Raw genomic sequence first — 23818 nt, 5'->3', positions numbered from 1 at the left:
ATGGTGGCAAGTTCTTGATGCCTCTGAGCCAGCAGCACCCCGGAGAAGTCCTTCCCACTGAGCTGGGTGCCTGCATCCCAAACCACAGCAGGGCCAGTGCCACAAACCCCTGGGGGGTGAGGAGGGTTGTCATCCTGCTGGGATGATAAAGAAGGCCTGCAGCCAGGTGTGTGCTGAAATGAGCTGCTCTCAGTGCACACCTGAGGGCAGGGCGTGCCCAGAGTGCCAGGAGGAGATCCACTCTTGGCAAGCACCTTTGGGGTGGGGTGGTGGTGGCTGTGAAAGCCAGCTGCACTCAGGAACAAACAGGAGACTACTTTTGGCATGAAAAAGCAGGATGGAGGGTCAGCAGAGAAGAGCTACGTGGGAACATTAGGCTTAAATGAAATGCATCATGGAATTTTCAAAGCTAGCAAGTTGTGTAATGAGGAATGTGCATGCTCTTTGTGAATTGGTAGCTCTTAGTTCTAGGGTACTGTAAATAATGTTAATATGAATAACATAGATAATATTTTACCGGTTGCTAAGGGAACCAGACTTACTGGATTTCTTTTTTGTTGTTACGGTGAAAATTGGTGTGGATTTTAGAATGGTCTGGACAACTGAGCACACAGCTTTTACATGACTTTTTCTGTGCAGATCATCCAGGGAGCTAGTTGAAAAGTACTTTATTATTTGGGTGTCTAGATACAGTCACTGGCAAATCTTGAACTTTTGGGTCTTTATTAAATTCCCTCACTCCTAAGACACCACAATAATAACTCTATATAATTTTGAAAGGGGTAAATAAGCAATTTTGCTTGGATTTTTGTGGCAGTTACGAAATACTTGATGAAGAGATCTGACTTATCAATTATGTGTCAATATTCCTGGAGCAATTCATTAATGCTTGCTCCTTCTAGAAGGTGTGTAAGTGGCCACTGTGCTGGGAATTTAGGCAGGATACCCACAGGAATCACAGTCCTTGTCACTGCACATGGCATTTTTAGGTGCAGACTGGCTTTTCTTGTTGAAAACTTGCCATGTTTCATCCATACAAACATTTTTCATGGCTTTGTGTGCTTCTAAGAAGGAACAGTATGCTGGCAAATAATTATTTCTTTCAGACAAATTTCAACGAGGGCAACTGCTTTAAGCATCTGTGTTGCTTTTGACTGGAGAGGAGCTGTGTATTAGTGAGGAATCAGAAGCCTCTCCCATCAAACTGGCTTTTGATGGCACTTCTCTTTCAGTCTCCTGCTTGAAGTTGGTTTCTTTTTAGTGTTGGGAGTTGGTCTTCTGTCGCTGCAAAAAAAGAAAATTTCTCTCTAGCAGGAGCGAGATTTCCTTCTGGCTGGTGCTGTGCCATACAGAGGATTCTGTGAACAGACTGTTCCTTGATGCTCTAACTTGGCCCAGTTTCCTGCAAGAGAAAGAAATTTGTCTGTGGCTTGATATGGTGAATCTTGAAATTTGAGGCAGAGCAAAAAAAATTCCTGTAGCTGCCGTGTCCAGTACAGGAAACTCAGTGCACGTCATGCCAGAATCCCAGATCCTCCTGGTACCTGTAAAGCTTCTGCTCTTCTGCTCCTGCATTTGCTCTCCTGTGTGCACAGCAGCAGCACATGCTGTACGGCCTTCTTCTGGCCAAAAGGAATCACCTGCATAGGAACTACTGACGGAGAGATGAGCTCTTTAAAAAAAAAAACACCAAAAAACCAAAAACCAGCACTATCACCAGAGGCAGGGATTTACTGAGGGTCTTGGTTGTGCAGCTGCGGCCTTTGAAAGTGCAGGGTGGTTGGTTCAGCTCCATAATATATTCTGGATCATTTCGTTACCCTGGAAGTACATCTCCAGTATACAATCCACGTTGGGAAGTAGCTTTTTATTAAAGGATTCGGGGGTTGGCATTGCAAAGCACTAAAATTTTATTATTTGGATCCTGAGAGGTCTGGGGATGTTTGCCAGCCAGATCATGGATTCCAACCAGACATTTGTCTGCACAGAGATTTCTCCTGGTGTTCTCAGTGAAATACATAGTAGGATTTGGCCTGTCAGTTCAGTTCCTGACACACAGATGTCCAAATTACAGAAGCCAGCAACATTCTTAATATCAATTGGATGTCTCGTTAGTGTTCATGGCTGCTGGGTATGGAAAATCACCCTGTGAAGACGATGCTTCATTTAGAACTAATCATCATTCATTTTCAGAGAGAAAAAATGCTCTTCTGGCTAAAATACATCACTTGAGTTTTAGGTCCTCTCACTCTAGATCTTGATTTCTTTTTCTTCGGGTAAATTTTGGTTTTGGACGCTAAGAAATGAGAGCTGCCTGCTGAAACCTGACATTCTCAGGTTTCTTTGGAATTGGAGTCAGGCTGAGGCTGGAGGCATCTCTGCTTTCTCCTGAAGTCTCCCCTTGCACCTGCAGACCCAGGACCCGTGGAGAGGCAGGGTACCACGTGTAAGGTCGTTTGCCACAGGAGTTTTCAGGAAAGAACAAACTACTTTAAACAAATCCACCTGTAATGCACATTACTCCAAGCTTGCCCTAATCAAAAGGACACCAAGGTCGCTCTTTTGTGGGGTTGCTTTGCAGGTAATAGCCAAACCTTTTATGTAACCTGTGCAGAACCAAAGCAAACCCTGCAAGAGAAGCCCTGCAGGTGTTCAGGTGTTAAAACAGTGCTCACAGTCACACACACAAACCTTAATGGAGGCTTCCACCTCAGTGGAGAAATGTAACTCTGCTGCCTTGTAGCAGAAATCTCATCGTGGTTATTTTAGAAATGAGTATTTGCATTTCTGGACTTACAGTCTTGGGCGTTTGGGGTACATTCACCAGTGTGAATGCATTTGTTCTCTTCTTCTCTTTGTGATTCAAGGAATATATGGAAGAAGCAGTAGGTAGAAGCAAGAACATGGCTTTTTTGGTCATCATTAAACTTGGGGAGGAAATCCATGGTGTTTAGGCAGGTTAATGAAGGGAAAATAATCTTCTACAAAGCTGCTTTTCTTCTTCCCTTTCTTGTTCCAGTGTTTTCTCCTTAAAACTCTTCTTGCCTTTACCCTCTTTTTGCATGTGTAAATGCAGGGAAATGAAATAGCCTTAATGATATGTATTTAGAAATCTACTTTATAAATCCATTTGTTCACGTTCCTCTTCCATTCACGTAACTCCCAGCCTCAGAATGTCAGTGGGCTGTTCTGCAGTTTAGCCACATTCTTGTACTCTTTTTTCTCGTTCTTTTTTTCCCCAATCCCTCATTTTATTTCATTCTGTATGCTCTCTGAACACAACTTTGGGAGCTAATGAATTAATATTTGAGCTGTTTAGCAGTCTGTTCTACTGCAGCCCTTCTATCTCCATCCTTACAATATCCTGGAACACTTTATGTGGAATAAACAGCCTTTGCAGTCCATGACTTCAAAGCCTGAGTGCTCTGCTACTTTACTGAAAGCAGTAAATTTTAAGATAGATTGTAATCCCGTTGGCTTTCAGAATGCCTAACAACTTTTAGAAACTACAAATCATTGCATAAATGGAATAGAACAGCAGTGTACTGAACGTGCAGACATTTTATTGTGCAACCATTTCATTGTGCAAGGAATTTATATGTCTGTGTAATTCTGCTATAAATACACATATGCCAAATATTCTTTAGCTTAATGTGGTACACAGAACTTTACCATATTAATTCCTTTCGCCATTATAACAATCATGTTTTAATGTGAGCTGATTGAAGTTGCAGCAGAAGATTCATTGGATTCTCTAAAAGCCTCTCATAGCAGCCTATACCAAACTATATATTAAAAGTAAAGAAAGATTTTGTGTAGGAATAAATCTAGAATGCCAATAAGAGCCTGAAAGGCAGCAATAAGATTGCGTCTTAGTTCAGAAGCTTGCTTGGTGCTGATGGAAATTCGTCAATTTGTCACACAGGGGAGAGAATCCAGCGTGCTCCTAATCAGGTGAATGCTTTGTAATCCAGATAAAAACCTGGGTTTCAGCTGAGCTTGGCCAAGGTGCATCCTGTACAGATGTTGTTACTTGCCTGCAGCAGACTGGAGTCCTCCTTGGGTCTGTGTGTGCTGAGGAAGTTCAGGTCAATGGCAGAGCTGGAGTCACTGCTCCCATGGACTGGTCAGGCTGAAGTGTCCAGGCTCCTCAGTGGAAAGGTGGGTCACAGCCTCTAAGTTATTCTTTCAGCCACACTTCTGTGTTCTCAGGGTGATCCACGAGCGGCCTGTGGTAAAATAAACCCGCCTGAGATGCCAGGGGAGCTCTCTGAGCTGGGACTCAGAACCACCCTGCTGTGTTCCACTTCTCTGGCTGGGTTCACAGATTACTTGGAACCAGATATTTGTGGTTCAACGTCGGAAATTCTCACCTGTGCTGAGCTGTAATGAAATTAAGAGGCAGAAATGCAAACTGTGCTTTCTGAGAGAGCGTGTGTGGTTTCTGTGTGGTGTCACATTTCAGAGCACTGGACCAGTCCTTTGTGTACAGCCAGCTATAAACTGAAATAGTTGCAAATATCACTTGTATAATTGTGTTTATTCAATGTGTGCATTTCTGTCCAGTGCCAAATGTCATTTCAAGACACAAAGCTTGTTTCTAGGACAGCCAGAAAATAAATTAGTATTATGTTCCCAAGAAAAGCGGAAAAGGGCATAGTAGGTGAGCAGTTCCTATTTTGCCTTTTTATTCTGTGAATAAAATATACAAATCCTGAACATTTGTGGCCACTAACACGTGGTTCTTCTGTTGATTTGAAGACATTACTGTGGATTTTTTTAAATGTGTCTGGGAACAGTTTCAGTAGGGTTTTTCCAGCATTATCAGCAGTTGTAGTCTCTGCGGTGTGACAAGGTGCATGGCAGCTCCTGTCAGATGCTTCCTGAACACAAAATGTCACTCTTTATCAACCCCTAATAATCCAAATTGGCTCTCCATCTTGGCAGCCTAACAGGCTCTTCACACAATGCTCAGCTCTGGGAAGCATTCACAAACTTTTGCAAACCTTTGTTGGAACCTTCACTCCTTGGAGTTAATTTAAATTAAACACTGATCTTAGTCACTTGGGCCGATCTTGCAATCACAGTTATGTATTTTTGTCACGGTTATGTATTTTTATTTTATATATTTGAGCATAAGCATGTTGAACTGTCTCTCTTGTGAGCAGAAAAATATGTGTATTTGTTTCCAAGTTCAGGTTCTTTGTTGCTGCTGCTGAAATAACAGGTTGGGTCACATTGTAAATTCCACCTCTGGGAATTGCTGAAGTGTTCCTGGGAGGTCACAGTTCAAGTCCTTCCTGCAGTACTCACACACAGGTATTTCTGTCCATCCTGGCCAGGAATTTAATGAGCCTGGAACTTTTCTATACATTTTTCTGCTCAGTTTTACAGATGGTCTCTGGGTTATGCTGAAGGACAGAGGAACAGCAGAATGGGGATTTGAAATTGCACTGGTTCTGCTGATCAGTGGAGAATTTCAGTTTTTGCTCTTTCTCATGCCTTCCATGGCTTCTTAAAGAAAAAAGTGCCTCTTATTTTCTCCATCCATCACACAATTATTCAAACTGTTGGAGCAGGTAGTTCTCCTGCTCCTATTTGTACTGCTGATTTAGCTTGTTACCCAGCTCCTCCATGCCTGACAGCTCTCCCCTGGAAAATGTGTATTTTAAGACTGCTTACATGAATAAACTGCCTTTAAAATTCAGGGTTGGGTGATAGTACTATGAAAAGCCAACCGGGTACAAACACTGCATAGAAAATCTCTAGTAGAAGGTAGCAGATTATTTGGATGAGATTATGAAAGTGCCAATTATGTGCCTTGCAAAATGCGAGTAAAAAATCGTCCCCAAATTTTCCTGCGGATTTGGGATAAAACTTGGACCTCCAGAGTGCATTTCAGAAGAGTGAGAAGCATATGTTATTGAAGAATATTCAATTCTTGGAAGAACTGAGTGCAGCTAGGGATGGCAGTGGTGTTTTGGTTTTAAATGAATTCCAGTCTGGAAGGACATGACATAAGAGAGAAAAAAAGGCATTTTCTCGGGCCCAGATGAAATGTCATGTGTCTTAATTTGCACTTGTTATTTCTCATTCTTTCAAAGAGACCATGAATTAACAGACTTTTAGGAACTGATGTCTGTTTTAAACCAGGTATGTCTCTGTCAGGGTTTTATTCAAAGCTTTTAGGAAAAAACATCCTATTTTAAGAACAGGAGATCAAAAATTCAAGGTAGAAATCTCCTTCTAATTCTTTCTTGTTGTAAGACTTTGTTTTGTGAGTTTACGGCTAAGATCTCTATATTTAATAGGAAAATAATGAACCTTTTCCTTATTCTGTGAGCATCGTCTGTCTGTTCGTAGGAGAAAGGTCCTGAACCACTAAAAATGTCAGGGTTTTTTATGAAACGCTAACTGACGCCTTTGGGCACATTTCCCGCTTTCAGACAATGCAGAAATGGATGCTTAAAATACACATTTCAAACAGTCACCGATTCACTGTGATTTTCTGAAAATGTTGTTTTCTTGGCAGATTAATTGACTTGACAAAATCCATCTCCCGAAGCACCAGCCCTTAATGCTTCCAGTAAATATCTCTGGCCCTCCTTTTTGGTGGGAGCTGGTTTGTGTCCGGAAGATTTTGTATAAATGAGGTGATAACGAGTGGCTACAGATAAGATTTGTGCGAGGACCTTCAGCTTTCCTCAGCTGGGGAGGCATGGATTTGTCTTCCAGACTTGTGGTGTTCTTGAGCCACACTTGTTACCTCCTTTGAAGCGCTGAAATTTTTCTAGTGTGTTCATTAACCTAGAAGAGCCTTATTTCCTTCTCTTTTGAGCAACAGAGGATGTTCAGAGTGTGAGCGTCATCTAAATGAGATCTGTATGACTGTGTAAACGTTAACTGCATTAAATGTGCTGCTGGGATAGAAACACCTCACTTAGATCAATAAATTGTAATTACAGAGGTCAGTAGGTCTCAGTTCTTCTTTTGACCCTAAGAAAGCCTCCATACATTCTCCTTTCCTACCAATACAAAAGCAAAATCAGCTGGGCAAATTCAAAATTGCAGTATGTTCCTTTTTGCCTGCTCAACAGTGTATAAAAATGAAAACATAAATGTATTTCTTGCCTTCTTTATCTAGATTTAAAGGGTATATTTCACTTTAAATGATGTCTGGCTCATCTAGTCTATCACATATGAGTAATTTTTTTTTACTTTGTAGAGCATATGTTTCTTCTGTCTGCAAAAAGTTCTGTGGATTTTCATTCCTTCCCATTTTCCCAGCTTTAAGCTCTCCCCAGTTGTAAGAAAGCAGAGGTCATACAAAGTGACTTTTTAGAGTTTGTCTGCTGCGGTAGCTCTGAGCTCACACTTTCACTGCCTGCTTCTCAGCTTTCACAGTTTACCTGTGAGATTCAGGATTTCTCAGACATGGAAATGTCAGTGACAGTTTGGTTCAGTGTCAGCATTGTAGATCCTAGACTGGAGCTGTCAAACAAACTGCAGTGCAAAAGGAAATGGAATTATTATTCCTCCACTTAAGATGGCAGATCATAGATATTTGCCTGTGTCTGGAGCTCTTTGTGTCAAAATATGTGCCTCATCCACGTGTGAATATTTCACACACAAGTACCTGAATGCGCCTGTGGCTCTGCACTTGACCTAAATTCCTGCCCGGGGAACTTGCCCCACAGAGCTCCTGGTAGCCCAGCTCAACCCCGGATGGAGGTGAAGCCACTGCAGGGAGTGTCACTGCTCCAGTGCCAATGCCACTTGTGGAATATCAGGGATTTTCAGACCAGATGGAGAGGGAGGCTCTGAAGGAGCTCCGGCACAGAGATTCAGCAGGAGAACAGTGCAGAGCCCCAGGCACAGGGTGAAAGGTCAATTCTCACCTTTCCATTTCCTGGATTTGGGGTTTGTTTTTGGTGGAAAGCAGCGCTGGATGGGCTGTTTTGTTTCCTTCATGAGCTGGAGCAGCTGCTGGGAGCTGAGGGCAAGCACAGGGTCACTCCTCACCTGGCCAGTCACTGGCCACTGGTCCTTCTGCCAGCAGCAGCCTGGCCAGGGACTGTCCCACCTTCCTCAGCTGCTGTTGTCTGATCATCCAGCATCATTTAGCACACCAGGGCTCTCCTGGGGCTGCCCCTTCCACAGCCTGCTCCTTTCCAAATCTCAGCAGCTCCCACAGGGCTGTGAGAGACATCCCCAGTGGGCCCAGGCAGAGTCCAGCTCTTTTGGAAGGAATCTCTGAAATAACTCAGCCACTTGATCAACAAGATGTTAATCCACTTAGCATAAGTGTTCTTGCTGTGTCTCCCCAAATACATTTTTACTGTCATTGTCACTCCTTCCTCAATGGAATTCCTTCCTCCATGGAATCAATTTCCTTTCTGAGTGGAATACAAACTGATTGGCAAGAAACAAGGGCTGGGGGGAGAAGGAATGCTCAGGAATTCAGTCTTGTACATGGATTGGCTTTTCAGCCCCTGAAATCCCAGGGACTGCTGAGCCTGGTGCTCTGCTGCTGTCTCTGCCCTCTCCCTCTTTGTGCAACACTGTGCATCTCAAAAGCCCTGCACATTTCCTCTCTTTGTTGCAATAATTCCTGAGGGCAAGAATCGTTCTGGTGCCCATCGAACCCGGTCACTGTCACGCTGCTGGTGGCTGGCAGGGCATGGTGTTGGGTGATAGGTGATGGATTCTGAACCAGAGCGAGGCGTGGCACAGGTAATGGTGGCACCTTTTCTCAGCACATCTCCATCCCACACCTGCGTTTTCAAAACACTGTTTTTAGCATGGTTTCTTCTATGAGGACAAACTCGCTCTCAAACATCTTGGAGTGCTTGGCAGGCAGATGATTACAAAATTGATTTGTGCCTAATGGATTTGGGCTTCCTGCAGGTTTTCTGTCAGTCCCTACCACTTCAGCACCACATTCCGTATTTTCAGAGCTCTCCTGAAGTGTTAATAAGCTCATTCATTTCCTCCCACCTCCAATTGCCCCTTTTTCCACAGCCTTTTCAAACCCTTCACATGTTCTAGCTGTAAAATAGACAACAAGCACCACAATTAATTCTGGTTAATGATTTGTTGAGGAGAGAACTATGGAGCTGACCCAGAAGCCTTTGCTGTGGGAAGATGCACTAATTTTGAAATTATATCTCTAGCACTCTGCTAATTCTCAGTCCCCTGCACCCACCCAGTCAGGAATTCAGTGGTCTGTGGAGCTGCTGTGGTTTTGTCATTGTGGTTGTAATTGGTCAGTAGGATCCAAAGTCACCAGGTAGGACTGACATCCAGCACAGTGCTGGGTGCTCAGACTGCCAGTTTGGATTTCATTGTGTCACCTGTCTTTCCTGAGGAAAGGAGGCAAAAATATTTAAAATGCCCTTCTAACAACAGCTAGAGACAGCTTCTGGGGAATGGTTGGAGGTATTTTTTGTCCTGTCTCTATCAATCTTTGCTCTGCTAGGCTGCAGGTCTGCCAGGACAGCAGGGCATGGGCAGGGGGTCACTTGTGGTGTTAATGTCTCATTAACAGCTCACCCTGTCATGGTCTGAGGGCAGTTATTGTGTGGATGGAACTGCAGGATGGAGGGAGCAGCTGGAATTTTCACCCTCCTGAAATGTGACAGATGCAAAAGCAAAAATGGGCTTCAGCCCAGCATTGGAAACTTTGTGCTAAGGAACAAAAGCTGAAGAGCTGCTGTTATTTAGGTGTTCATGTGTTTGCATCCTCAGTCCAGGTATGTAGTGCTGGCCCACACATCTGATCTTCTTTCTGAGCTGTTGGCTGGCTGCTGAAGGAGTCAGAACCAGTGTAACCTACAGTGCCCCAAAAACCAGCCTGGATCTGAGACCTGAATTATGGATTTGTCTGGATAGACAGTCAGAGGGCTCACTGTGTCCACTGCCTTAGCAAAACAATTCCTGGTAATTTCTATTGGCTTTTAATGCATGAAGCCACACATTTTGCACAATTAGTGATTGAATAATTATTGGATGGTAACAACATAAAATAATTCACATTTTCCAACTCCCCTGGCAGTCTGTGTTAGAGAATTTCTAGCTAGAGCTGAAGGTGAAGTCCAACTGTTGATATTCCATGTATTAGTGTTTCCCTTTGCCTGTCTTACTCTTGTGCTGGCAGGTTGGCACATTCTTGCCACATTCCATATTCAGCTTCCAGGTATCTCCTTCCAAATGCAGTGGCAGGGCTGCTTCAGCTGTCTGTAGAGTTCTCCACCTGCCTTATGACTCTCCCTTCCAGAAAAGAAACGGAAGAGATAAGTGGGTGTGGGTGAGTGTCAAAAAACCCAAAAATCCCTCATGAGATTTTAATTGGCATGTCCAATCTTTGCACACATTTAGATTGTATCACTGTGGGTTATTACACAATTTCTGCTGGTTTTAGCTCCTTTAGAAAATTTCACTTTCTTAGCTTCTGAAGAAATATGTTGAGGAAATTACTTTTGCTTTTTAAAAATTTTTTGTTGACTACCTTTTTCCTTCTGCTCTTCCCCGTTGATCCATTTCCATACGTTGCAGGAAAAGCACTCTAAATGAACTGATAATTCCAGCTAATCTGAAAGAAAGTATTTGGAAGATAGAAATGGTGAGACTGAGAAAACTACTCAGAATTGTAGCTTGTAAATATTTAAAGTGATCTTATGCAAAATTCATCCAAATTGTGATTATTCTTCTTTTTTTCCATATTATTTTATATCTTCCTAAATCACTACCTCTCTTTCCCTTCCCTTGCCAAAAAAAAAGTAAATTAAGTACTGTATTTATGCAGTTACAATTCTGAAAATACAGGGTAGTATTTCCAGCCTTAGAGCCGTGTCAGTTTTCAGTCACAGTCTCACACTTTGACATTCCTTTTCACGTCGAAATAATCGCAGCAATAAGTGATCTCACTGAGATATCTCTTGCTGCATCTGCATATGAAATGGGTTTTAAATGACAGGAAGCTCTGCTCTAATGAAGGGGTGGGATTGCACACTGCCACTCCTGGAGCAGCTCCCCACACCCAGCCTTGGCTTGCAGGGAATACCTGCGAGGGGAGTGCTGGTGTGGGAGCTGCTGTCCCCCTCCACCAGCTGGACTGAGAGGAGCTGATGGAGGAGCTCTGATTTCCTGCTTAGAGCTCTGTCTCCTGAGGTGATACAAGATGCCTAAAATGACAGGAAACTCCTTTTCACCAGCCAGGTGAAATTTCAACAAAATAATTGAAATTTAAACACTCACATGCTTTGTTGTCATTTGAGGTCCAAGAGATACCTGATGCCTCCTTTGTGGATATGATTGTGATTCCCTTTTGAAAAGTGATGGGTCTGCTAAAATAGCTGTAAGTTGAGGAGAATGAAGTACTTGTTCAGTATATAATCTAAGCCTATTTCCATTAAAATAAGTTCAATAAGTCCTTTTCTTGTTCTATTATTTGCACAGCATTACAACACTATCCAAATTTAATATTCTTTGTTGTCACAAAGAGTGTGAAGCTGTCTCTCACCTGAAGTCTATCCCATGGTCACCACTGTCCCCATCGACAGGAAGAGGAGACATTTCACATTAAGGTTGGGGTCACGACTTGGTGTCCATACCAGAAATATATTGGTTTCCATGGTAACTAATTGTTTAACCAAGAAAGGGGAGGAGGAGATGCAGCAGATTTTGGTAGTACAATTGAAACTAAGACCAGGTCACAGAAGTGATTATAAAACCTGCAGAACTTTATTGTGTTCTTTTAAGACATGCAAATATGACGTATGGTACATAGAATTTCGTGTAAGTGCATGTGCTTAATAACCCATTAGCAGCTCTGTGTTGCTCTTTTCTCCACTCTGTTACAAACTCCTCCCTTTCAGAGTCTGTTCTCCCAGGGGATCCATGGCCATGCTCAGCTGGGAGGCTGGCAGTCCCCCGTCCCCCCCGTGCCCGCCCTGCTGTGCTCCAGGGCAGGGGACACCACTCCTGGTGTGCCCAGCCTTTGTGGGATGTGTTAGTGCTGGTTCCTTCTCTCTTGGAACCTTCACAGCAGCTTTCTGTCCTTGGGCTGCTTTGACATTCGTATCCCACATCCCCACCAGTGTCCTGGGTGTTTATTTCCAGTGCCACTTGTTGGTAATTCCTCCAAGCCCAGCCCAGTGCAGTTGTTTTGTTTCTGAGATGGTTGCAGCTGTCCTGAGCCCATCTCCTGGTGACCCCTGGGTGACCAGAGTCCACGGTGACCCCAGAATTCTTTTTCATCACCTTTGCCAGCAAAAAGCTTTGCAGCAGATGTTTCCTTTGTGAGACAGGCAGCTCACCTGGATGCTGTGAGGGTGCAGGGCCATCTGCGGAGAAGTGGTCAGCTTTGAAGGGCTGGATTTACCTGCTGTGTGTGCCCTGTGTGTGCCACAGCCAGAGCATGGCAAAGCCCTGCTTCTCTGTCACTGCTGCTCTCTGAGCTCTCCTGGTGCCACTCAGGGTTTTCTCTCTTGGAGAGCAGAAATGGGAATGCCACTGGACAAAGGGAGAGGGAGAACGTGTATTGTGTCTTGTTTGCATGCAAAGCTTTGAAGTCCCGTGGCCTTAGACTGCCAGAGGGCAGGGTTGGGTGGGATTTGGGAAGGAATTGCTCCCTGGGAGGGTGGGCAGGCCCTGGCAGAGGTGCCCAGAGCAGCTGGGGCTGCCCCTGCATCCCTGCAGTGTCCCAGGCCAGGCTGGATGGGGCTTGGAGCAGCCTGGGATGGGGAAGGTGTCCCTGCCATGGCAGGGATGAGCTTTAGGCTCCTTTCCAACCCAACCCATTCCATGGTTGTGGATGCCATGGAACGATCCCCACCTGAGCATTCCCAGCCAGCCTGTCCCTGCTGGGGCAGAGCCCAGGTTGCTGCTCTGGGTGCTGCTGGGTGTAGGTGCGTGCAGCTGTTTCCAGTCGGAATTCTGTTCTCTATTATTCATGAAAAACTGACTGAATTTACTTGTGATCTGTTGCATGCAGTATATAAATATTCTCTATATGGATTTTTTAAAAAAATATGATGTGTAACAAAAATTATATGAAGACTTCAGTACATCAAAAGATGTCAATATATGAACCAGGTGTATTCTATAGTACAATAAAAATAGATAAAATTCAGTATAGATCAAAGAAATGTCATAAGCCATTGCTACATTTCAGAAGTAAACATTACTTAAAAATTTATTAAAATACATCAAAATTATTTCAAGGCATAATTTGGAAGAGAACTTGATATAATTTGCATTTGATTTTTATGGAATTTTAAGAATAAAGGCAATTTTTCTTGAGAAGTCCGTTATTTCTAGAAACATGGCCTCTGCATGACAGAAAAATCTACTGCAACCATAAACTTAAAGGCAACAAAAAATGTAGGAAACCAGAATTGCTTTAATAACCTCTGCTTGGTTGCCTTGCCCATTTTTTCCCCCTTTCTTTTCCATTCTTTTTCCTTTTTGTGGAAAGTGTCTTGAAATTTAAACATTATATTTAGAAATCAGGTTGTGGAAAACAGGAGGAGAGACTGAAATTTGTGGGTGATTTAAAAGTCCTTTTTCTCCCATTATTTTTATTTATATGCCCGTACATATACTGCAAACTTTTAATTGCTGAAGTGTTGCTAAGTAAGCAAATCGTGGTTGATGTAATGGTCTCCATATGATATTTTCCTCTCCTGTTTGGTGGGGTCATTAAGTGGGAAAAGGATTTTATGTGCAGTGGGTGACAGCCTCGCTGCTGAGCGTGTGACACAGGAGCAGGGCACAGGCTGTCCCACAGGGCGTGGAGATGGTGAGCCTGGCCTGGTGTCACATCCCAGGCAAAGCAGACCTGAATATTCTTGGTTTTAACAAGAAACAGGCCTTTCCTATCCAGTATTAAAAAAAAAATATACATATAGCAAGAGATCCAATTTTATTTTACATTTTTTGGTGCGTTCTCCATTTCTCTTTGGAGCAGTACACCAGGACAAATTTGTTAATTTTAAGTGTTTAAAAAATACCTTAGTGTCAATTTTTGATATTTATTTTGATGCGTACAATATTCTCTTGGTTTTCTCTTGACTCTTCTACTCTGGTTTTCAGTACAGCACCTGGTCTTGCTTATGAACATCCAAATGGCCCAGCAGAGCCCACCTCCCCTGAGAGAAGGGTTCAGCTTTGGCTGAGGTTTGGGCATGAGAATTATGTGTTTTTAGAGGCCTGGGGTTTTATCAGCTCCTTTATTCACATCAGAGTAATCCCAGGAGTTTCATGGTGCCATTGTGTGTTCTGTCCCTGGTGCACCTCGGACCCAAACCCAAACTTTGGGTCAGTTCCTGGCTTTTTTTTTGGCCATTAAATTGTGCTTCAAAGTCCCTTCCTCCCCACTGATGAAAAGTGTAAGAGTGTTCCTTCACGCTTGCATAACCTTTGTCATCAAAGCACTCTACTGGCTTTTATTCCATCACTTTATCCAGCTCTGATGTTTGCCTTCTCCCTTTCTCTGCAGTGAAAGTAGAGCTCGTAGCTAATGTCCCTGAAACCCCAGAGGAACACAACCACCGAGGATAAAATAAAAGAAATTCTTATATTTTTTAACTTCCTGACCCAACATTTCTCCGAGAACAGAGAGGCAAAGGAAGATAGCAGGGTTTGCAGACTTGTGATCACCAGTGGTTAGAGGGTGAGGAGGCAGAAAAGCTATTTTTGTGGTGGAGGCTGCTGACCATGGCTTTAGTAGCTGGAGGAATCATAGCCAGAGGTTTAAATAAGCCTTTGTTTTTTTTAAAAAAAGTCAATGGCTGTTAAGGGCGTTGAAATTGAAAATTGACTAAGCCATTGACTTCTGGAGAGGAAAGGCTTCATGAAAAGCAGGAAGACACCAGTTTTAGAACCAGAGGAAAATAATTCCCTCCTTTTGGGGATTTGAAAGTCTTCCTGGAGGGTCTCTTCCTGTTAAATTTGCAGCTCCTTTTGGCAGCCTGCTCAGTGCTTTGGAGGAACCCTTGCAGAAATATATTGGCAGTGAAATAGTTGAAACTTCTGTTAACAATTGAGTCTTTCAGTATTGCACTGCTATTTTATGGGATTAATTGTTTATGCAAAACCAGCATGCAGAAAAAACCCACCTTTCCTAAGGTCCAATCCTACCCCAGGCTCAGCCCCAGTGATCCTTAGTCCTTCTAGACAATTATCCAACACAATCACTGCATTGGGATTCAGACTGGTACAGGGAAAAGTTATGGGCCAGCTCGGGAGTGTTTAGGATGATCTTGCATTCCAACAATCCTGTAAATCAGGCTGAGAGCCATCCTCAGAGGAGGAAAACTCAAGGTCTGCATCCTCTGGAGAGGGACAGTGAGCGAGGCTGGGGTTGTTTGACTTTCCAGTGAGTTTGTGGAAGAACAGCCCTCCCCCACCACCAGGCATCTGCAGTGTGGGATTCTTATTCTCTAAATTTGAAGGGCAGCAGCAAAGCAATCTGTTGTTTGTATAGAAGAGAGTGATGGTAAAGAAAGAAAATGCACTCAAGGGAGTATCTACTCCACTGTAAGACGCCACTTGAAAAACAAGCACGGGGAAATGTTTGCACAGCACGAGGCACAGAGGCAGGGGAAGGCAGGAGGCAGAGGGTCTCCAGTACAGAGCCTGCCCATGGAGCATCTCCTCCCAGAGAGGAATTCCTTTTGTAAAACTCCTGAATTCCTGGAAGGACGAGATCTGACAGGAGGGCTTGACGGAGTTCTGAGCTCTGAGTGTGGTTTTGAGGTGACGCGAGGAGCTTTTCTCTGTCAGCCTGAGCTCAGAGGCCAGGCCAGGTCTGCATCAGCAGCTGTTGTTACATGGAATAATGGAGTGTTTCAGAGTGAGGAGGGGACATCTGTGGAGGTCATTTGATTTGAGACCAGTTCTGTTCACAGCAGTTGAGATAACAACATTCTGGCTGAAATTCTTTTCTTCCTGGTAGCCTGCCAATGAAGTCTAATATTATCTGCCCCTCTTTTAATAGCTTCCACTAGATATTTCTGGAAAATATGCCCACAAATTTCTATTTTATTGAAGCTGGGATGGATGGAAGAAGAATTTAGAGAAAAAAAATCTTAGCTAATCACTGGCTGAAAACAAAATAAGATAAATCATCTGAATGCTGAGGAAAAAATTTACTGCTTGAAAAAATATTTTATTTTTCCCATGAAAAGTATGGTGATTGATTCTAAGTCAATTTCTGTCTGTATTAAATGCTTTGTGGTACCTACAAGTGGAGGTGGACTACTTGCTAGTTCTACTGTGAGTAAATAGAGCAAAAGTAGGCAAACCCAAAAGTGAACCCAAAGTCCTGCTCTGGTTACAAGGACAGGGTGCCTTAAGGAAGAAGCCCCTCATGTCACCCAGCTTGGTGACAGTCTCCAGTCTCTGCTCCACTGGCTGTCTCATCATCTCAGCCCTTTGATCATAAAGTGTGGATTACTTACGTAGTTATGGATACTACTTACATAGTAGGACTTTTACTACTACTTACATAGTAGAACTTTTTTCCTTTTTTTTTTTTTTTTTTGAAGTTCTGCCTTTTGGCACGCTGTCTCTCCGACCTTCTGTTCCACTGATCTGAGAACTTCTCCTGACTAATGCATCAGTTTCCAGAACAGTTAGTTTCAGAACCAAATCCTGTAATCCTGTGATCTTATTTTTCTGTAGAAACTTGCCAGCAGAATTACTGTAGGAAGAGATACATGGTGCAATTATTACAGCCAGAGCCTGTTTTGTTCCTTTGCATGTTGCAGCATTCCTGAAAAGGCTGTGGCTGGGCAGAGAAGAATCCCCTCTTTTCCTTGTCCTGGTGTAGGGGGGGATGAAGCCATGGGGCACAAGGTTGCTCCTTCTTGTGAACAGAGTCAAGAGGAAATAAACTCCTGTTGTGCAGTCTGAGGAATAAAATAGTGCAGGAGACCTCCAGTGCAGGGGCTGTGACTGCTGATGGAGCACATGAAACATTTCTCCTAGAGATACACCACAGCATGTGATAATTCTGCAACTCTGGAAGCCCTGAAGAGCAGCTTGATTGAGAGCAAGCCTGGGAATAAGGGAAAACCCTGCAAGGAAGGCAGTTGTTTACAAATCTCCTTTATTTCTGATCTCTCAGTTGTTTTTAATTCTCCCCATACCAAAAATTATTTGTTCTCTTGCATATTTTCAAAAAAACTGGCATTTGAGCTTAAAAGCTGTTCTGATCTTTTTAGATGTGCTTGTTTTCAAGAAAAGGTCTAGACGGATTTTTGTCAAAGCTCCAACCAGTTTGAGCTCCTGTCTGTGTAATAGGTGCTGACTTGTTTGTCTGTACTCTCAGTCAGTATTGCTGTTTAAGATGCCACTTGTGCTTGATGATATTTTTTCTGGAATTATGGGGCTAAAGAAATTAGATTTACAAAAACTGTGGATTTTGGTCTATATCTATTTTGGTCTATAATCGTCCTGAACTTAAATTTTCCTGTTCATCATTGTTAAATGAATGAGGGGTAGATACTGAACACTCCTGAACTTGGAGTCAACAGGAAAATGGAGCCAGAGAGGTTTTGTGATAGTATTGTGAGTGCCTTTCTCATCTGCTCTGCACCAAGTGACCCTAAAGGCTGCAGGTCTCCCTTTATCAATTGTTGATACCACCCTGAAAGCTCCAGCCTGCACAGGACTTTGATATCCCTGGTTTGATCCCGTCCCTAAGCAGTAAACTCTGAATTGTATTAGATTACTCCTGTCTCAAAGAGGGGTCAACTGCTGAGCAAACAGCTCAAGCATTGTGTGAGCAGCCTGGCCATGGCTCAAAGGAACCAAACAACCCAGGAGTCTGTGGTGATTTGTCATTCTTTGGTGCACCTACTGCACAATATCCAGAGGTGTGTTGGTTCAGCGCAGTGATTAGCCAGTGTGTTTGAGGATTGAGAAATGGCTGTGCAGGAACATCCTGCTCTCCGTGGTGTGTCTTTGCATTCCCATCACTGAGGACACCTTGCAGCTTCTAAAGGAGATGGACTTTAAAGGTGGAATTTCCTTCAAGATGAGGACAAGGTCATTGCTCTGTCCCAGCATCTCCATGTGAATTGTTCGGCAAAATATATTTTCTGTTGGAAAAATGGCAGTTATTAGGTTCTTCTAGGCCTTGTTAAGTGCTTTAATCACTGGACCAGATCTCATGCTGGGCCCTAGGGAAAGTGTCAGTAATTACAAGAAGTGGGATGCCTCCTAAAGGGAATGAGAGCTCTTTAGCTTCAGTCTTCAGGCACACCAAGGGTAGCTCACACAGCCTGGCCAGATATTTAGCCCTCCACTGGAAATACTGGAGAAGGGTCTTTTTAGTATAAGTTTTGGGACCCCTTGCCATAGGAGGGTCTGGATTTGAAGAGGTTTCACACATTCAGAGAGAACTGTACTAATTCTTGGAAGAAAAATAAACCCATACAGTCCTACAGTCTGCTGGATACAGAAATATTTAGGAAGGTATACAGAAATATACCTGGATACAGAAATATTTAGGAATATTTAGTCTGCTGAGCTGCAGCTTGTTGTCTTACAGGTGAAGACATCAAAAATGTGACTTGGTCAGTGAGCAGCCAGGGAGCTAAATAGGTCATGGGGGCAGTTCTCCCATTCCTGGTGTGTTTATTAGGGACAGCAGTGACACCAACATGAGTCTGCCATAACGTAGGTGAGAGCCTTATCTGCAAGATTTACAGTCTGCTTGTGTGGGCTGCAAGATGTTTTTGCAAAACATTTCTAAGCTATCCAGCTCTTTGTTTCTCATCACATTGAATTGTTTTCTAGTCAACCTTTCTCTTAAGCAAAACAAAAAGAAAAGATGGGGAAGGAAACTCATGGATGATAAAGAATGGTGAGGGCTCATTGAATGTGCAGAAGAGCAACTTTGTAAATGGGGAAATAAATGCAATTTTATTATACTTTTGATGTAGGAGGGGCAGGGAAAATGTAAAAGCGAGGAATGTAAGAGAAGCATGTGATTATTTCTTAGAAAGAGGCATAATAGGCAGCGTTGTAATGGGTGCTGAGAATGTCTTTCCCTGCTGAAGTGTCTCACTCACCTGGCGCAGCTTTTCCCACGCGAGGAGCCCTCGCTGGGTTTTGTTTGGCAGCCCTTTGGTGAGTGGGGGCCAGGCACTCCCAGCTGCAATCACAATTGCAGTTATTACGATTACTGCCCCAGCACAGGCAGTGCTCCCATCCCCTGGGGGCTCAGCGCTCGCCCACGAGTGTCTGTGAAATCAAATCACAGCCACGTCATCACGTGGCACTGCTCCCTCTGACAGGGCTGTGGACGCTCCAATATCACCTTCTTGGATGTGTGGTCCTGACCCCTTTGCATCCTTTTGAGCCATTTCTGCTAATTTGAGGTGTTCCAGCGTGCTGCAGTGGGAGAGAACTCCTGGAGATGTTTAACCTCTTGATCTGCCACCAATTCCCCTTCATTGCTTCTCTCCTCCCATCCCTCTTCTCTGCTTCCCCATTTTCTATGGCTCCCATGCTAATGTTAGAAATTAAAGCACAACAGAAGAACTCTCTTCTCATCCAGAAGAGAGTTTTTTATGTGGAGTTTGGTGGTGTTTTGTTGCAGTAACATTGTCATTTGTTGGTAAGGAATGGAATGTTTGATGGTGTTATTTCTCTTGATTTAAACTGTGCATTTATGAACGTTAGTCATGAGCACAGACCAATTTATCTTATGAAAAAAGGGAAATAAAATCTTGATAAAACCTTCCAGCTTTCAAAGCTCCTTCTGTTCATTGTTTATGTATGGTTCTGCAGCCCTGGATATTTTTAGATTGGTACTCCCAGTGAAACCACAAGTTTTGAAACTTTAAAGAATGCATTTATACATCTTTATTGAGATCATCTTTGCTCCTACATTGTTCCAGTTTCCTTGCATTTACTCATTTGGCAAACTTAAAACTTTGTATCTCCTTTGCTCAGTTTAGCATACTTTTTTTTTTTTTTCCTGTCTTCAGAGATACAAATTTTGTAATGTAATAGCAGAATTTGGAAAAAAAAAAACAACAAACAAACAATAATTTATTGACTTGGAATGACTTGGAATATGTACCTTGCTGTTTGCTTGGCTAAAACACATCAGAAGAAGGTACTTTTCTCTACTTCCACTGACCACTTCAGTGTGCTATTTGCTCAGAATGCTCTTCTCAAGCTTGGACAGGAGTTCTTCATTTTTATCACCTCTTCTTCATTTTCCCCAGGAGCACTGTTAGCCTAGCAAGCCATGATGGTTTCCATGAAATGCCATGATCAGTGAAAAATGACCCTGTCCGAGTCTCAAGGTGATGTCAGGAATGTTGTGTGCATTTCCTGTGATGTCAGAAATTTTGTGTGCATCTCCTGTGATATCAGAAATTTGGTGTGCATTCCTGTGATGTCAGGAACGTTGCGTGCATTTCCTGTGATGTCAGAAATTTGGTGTGCATTTCCTGTGATATCAGATATATTGTGTGCATTTCCTGTGATATCAGAAACGTTGTGTGCATTTCCTGTGATATCAGACACATTTTGTGCATTTCCTGTGATGTCAGGAACGTGGTGTGCATTTCCTGTGATATCAGACACATTTTGTGCATTTCCTGTGATGTCAGGAACGTGGTGTGCATTTCCTGTGATATCAGACACATTTTGTGCATTTCCTGTGATGTCAGGAAAGTTGTGTGCATTTCCTGTGATATCAGACACATTTTGTGCATTTCCTGTGATGTCAGGAATGTGGTGTGCATTTCCTGTGATGTCAGGACCTGTGCATTTCCTGATGGAGGTTTGTTGCAAGAAGTGCCATGTGCACGTGAAACGCACCCTAGTGGGTGTTTGGTTTTCCTGGCCGCTGAGGGCTGAGGGCAGTCACATTTAGCAGTGTGGGGAGGCTCCATGCAGACACATCTGTCCGAGGCTTTTGCTGCGTGCCGAAGCCTTCGCGACGCTCACGAGCGTTTGCCCTGCAAACGCCAGGGGCTTTTCTAGGTCACTTAGCATTGCAGGAGAAATCCCTGCTCTGACCCCATATGGTGAAGCGTCAGAAGCTAAACAGATTGGCAGGGCAGGGTCAGAATGCACTCTAATCCTTGAGGACATCAGATGCTGTTTAGCCAATTCAAAGCAGCTTGACATTCCTTTCACCAGTGACACTTTATTTCTCTGTAATGGTTCTGTCACAAAAACTAACTGCAGCAGACAGATTTGATATGAATTTCCTGGAGTCGTTTCTGAAGAGGTGGACAGGGTTTAATTCTAATATATATTGTGCTTTGGCTGGTTCGTACAACAAACTACACAGCTTGGAAGTGGAATAAATCTCTGGCTCTCACAGTTTTTCCTGAACGCATTACTGGGTCATGAGGGAAGAGATTATGTGCTTTGAAGTATTGTGGTTTAGTAGTCAAATCACAGAGGTGATAGATGGGCCTCCTGCATTCTATTTTCATAAGTATTATTTGCTATGAATAAAAATCCCATTGCACTTCCTCTGACTTCTCTTCTGCATTGCACGGCACGAAGGGAAAAAGCGGAGCTGCAGAGAGGGAGGGACCTCAGGAGGCTCCTGGGCCCTCTCCTTATGCAAGATGGAATCAAAGCACAAATAGATGCTGGCAAAAATCATACTGAAAGATCTCTAATGATAGTAACTTCACACCTTCCCTAAGCAATCTGTTCCAGGGCTGCAATAATGTAATATTTTTAGGCTGGCTTTTTAGCTCTTCTAACCATGAAAACAATGTGGTGGAGTGCAGGAAGGAAATGGGTGGATTTTGTATGGAGAAGCACTGAAGTTATTTTTTTCTTAGACAGCACAAATGTTGCTTCTCTTCCCATTTATTGTTATGGTAAAACACCCAACCAGACTTACCAGTCAAGTGTGTGTGCATGTGTGTGAATTCATATATATATATACATATACATATATATATATATACTGGAAATCGTAACACCCACAACATTATTTAGAAAAAACCCTGTTAAAATTGTTAGAGATTTATATCCCTGAAGCTGAAGGACTAGGGAGAGACAGATTCTATTCCCAGCAGTTCTCTTTGCCAAAATTTGAGGCTCGTTAGTTTGTACATCTCTTGTCTTCACCTTTAGGGGTGATCTAACACTTTGTGCAGTTGTAGAACATGAAGAATCTGGCATTTATGATGTGTTTTGTTCTTCTTCTTCTCCTTTCATATCAACTTCTGGATGGTTTTGCTTTACTTTCATCTGGTTGGCTTTATCAGGCCAAAATTATCCTCTCTTAATATAATAGAATTGTATTTCCTGTTAAATACCTGTGTTAAACTTCATATGAAGTCATTCCCTGTAGAACACACGTATTTGAAGGTGTATGCTAATGGTATTTCTCTTTTCTCCTGTGTATTTAGAGTCTTCTTTATGAAACTCATCAGGGTCAATTCTGTGTTGGAAATCCTGGGCAGAAGTTTCCTTAGATACTGATCAGGCTGGAATTGCAGCTTGAGGTGTGTTTGCTGTGAGTGCACCATGAATAAATCTATATATGAGCTCATGTTACAGTTATCCATAGAATTTATTTATAAATTGACCTGTGGAAGTATTGTATATTTTTGGAGTGTACTTACAGTTGGAGAAGGTTCTCAGCTTTTCATGCTGTTCAGCTTGAAATACAGGGTTCTTTAGCTCAGGCACTTCAGACTTTCCTATAATCTCCACAAACTACTGTGCTTCCAAAAGCATCACTGATCATCCATCTCCAGAATTGTTCCTCCTGTCAATGACTGCTGCTCTTTGTCCCCTCCCACTTTTTCTCTATTGTACATTCATTTAAACTTACTAATTCTCTGATTGGTTTGTTACCCCTCCCTTTGGAAACAAAGGTTTTTTTGCTTTTCAGTTTTACTGTAAAGATTGAGTGCAACCATAAATCTTAGGGTTTCAGAGTTTAGATTTCCTAGATTTTTTTTACTATTATTGTTTTTTAACCATCTGCTAGTAAAACAGAAAAATTAGCAGCAATTTTGGCTGAGGCTCAGATATCAAACTCTATCCTGTCCTCTATTTCGGGGCTTTTTTTTTAATCCATAAACCAATTTGTTCACTAGCATCATTCTAAAGTGTCTGACAGGGCTCACGGAATGTTTGATCTTTCTCTGTGTCTGCTTTGAGGGCCCTCTTCAGCAGGTAGCACACATTGTGCTGCTGCACACAACTCCAGACTGCCTTAAGAGCAGCACTCCTGCAACAGCTTCTCAAATTCAGCACCAGCAGAAGAGTGTAAAACATCCTCGTAGTGTTCCTGCTCTCATTATGGAAAATAAGGATTTTTTTTTTTCCTGGAGTCATTAGTAGACCTGTATCCTCAAACAGTCATTTCCCATCTCAGGTTATTTTATTTTATAATTCCGTGCTAGGAAAATTGGTTTAAATCCTTGGCTCACTCAGACGATGTTTAAATTTTAATCTGCAGTGAATAACAAGTGTGGAACTCCTTTGTTATCTGTCAGCATTTTATATTATCCAGTGGGAATCGTGTGCAACTTCACAGGAGACCCATCTGTTTTACTGTTCTTCTCATTGTGCCAATCAAAAAGTCACTTCTAATAGTAAGAGGAGCCACAAGTTTTTGGTGGATTCGCAGAAGAAAATCAGCCTCCCCCACCCCATCCCATGAAGAGCTCTTTTAGGTCTAAGAACTTGCAATTTCTGAACAGAACCTTCAGAGAGTTACCTTTTAAGTCAGATTTTAATTAGTTGATGTAATAACTATTGACATTTCTTTAGGGATATGCCAGTATTATTGATATGACAATTAAAA

General features: G+C 42.7%; 1 long non-coding RNA gene across 1 annotated transcript in view; it reads left to right on the top strand.

Annotated features, from left to right (window-relative positions):
- LOC137482300 (uncharacterized) overlaps window positions 1–23818 on the top strand; it is a 151962-nt gene that overhangs the window by 78994 nt on the left and 49150 nt on the right. The gene's annotated exons all lie outside the window — the stretch shown is intronic.

Source organism: Anomalospiza imberbis, chromosome 14, assembly GCF_031753505.1.
Source record: "Anomalospiza imberbis isolate Cuckoo-Finch-1a 21T00152 chromosome 14, ASM3175350v1, whole genome shotgun sequence".
Lineage (NCBI taxonomy): Eukaryota > Metazoa > Chordata > Aves > Passeriformes > Viduidae > Anomalospiza > Anomalospiza imberbis.
The sequence above is the reverse complement of the archived record's forward strand: the minus strand, read 5'-3'. Positions and strand labels throughout refer to the sequence as shown.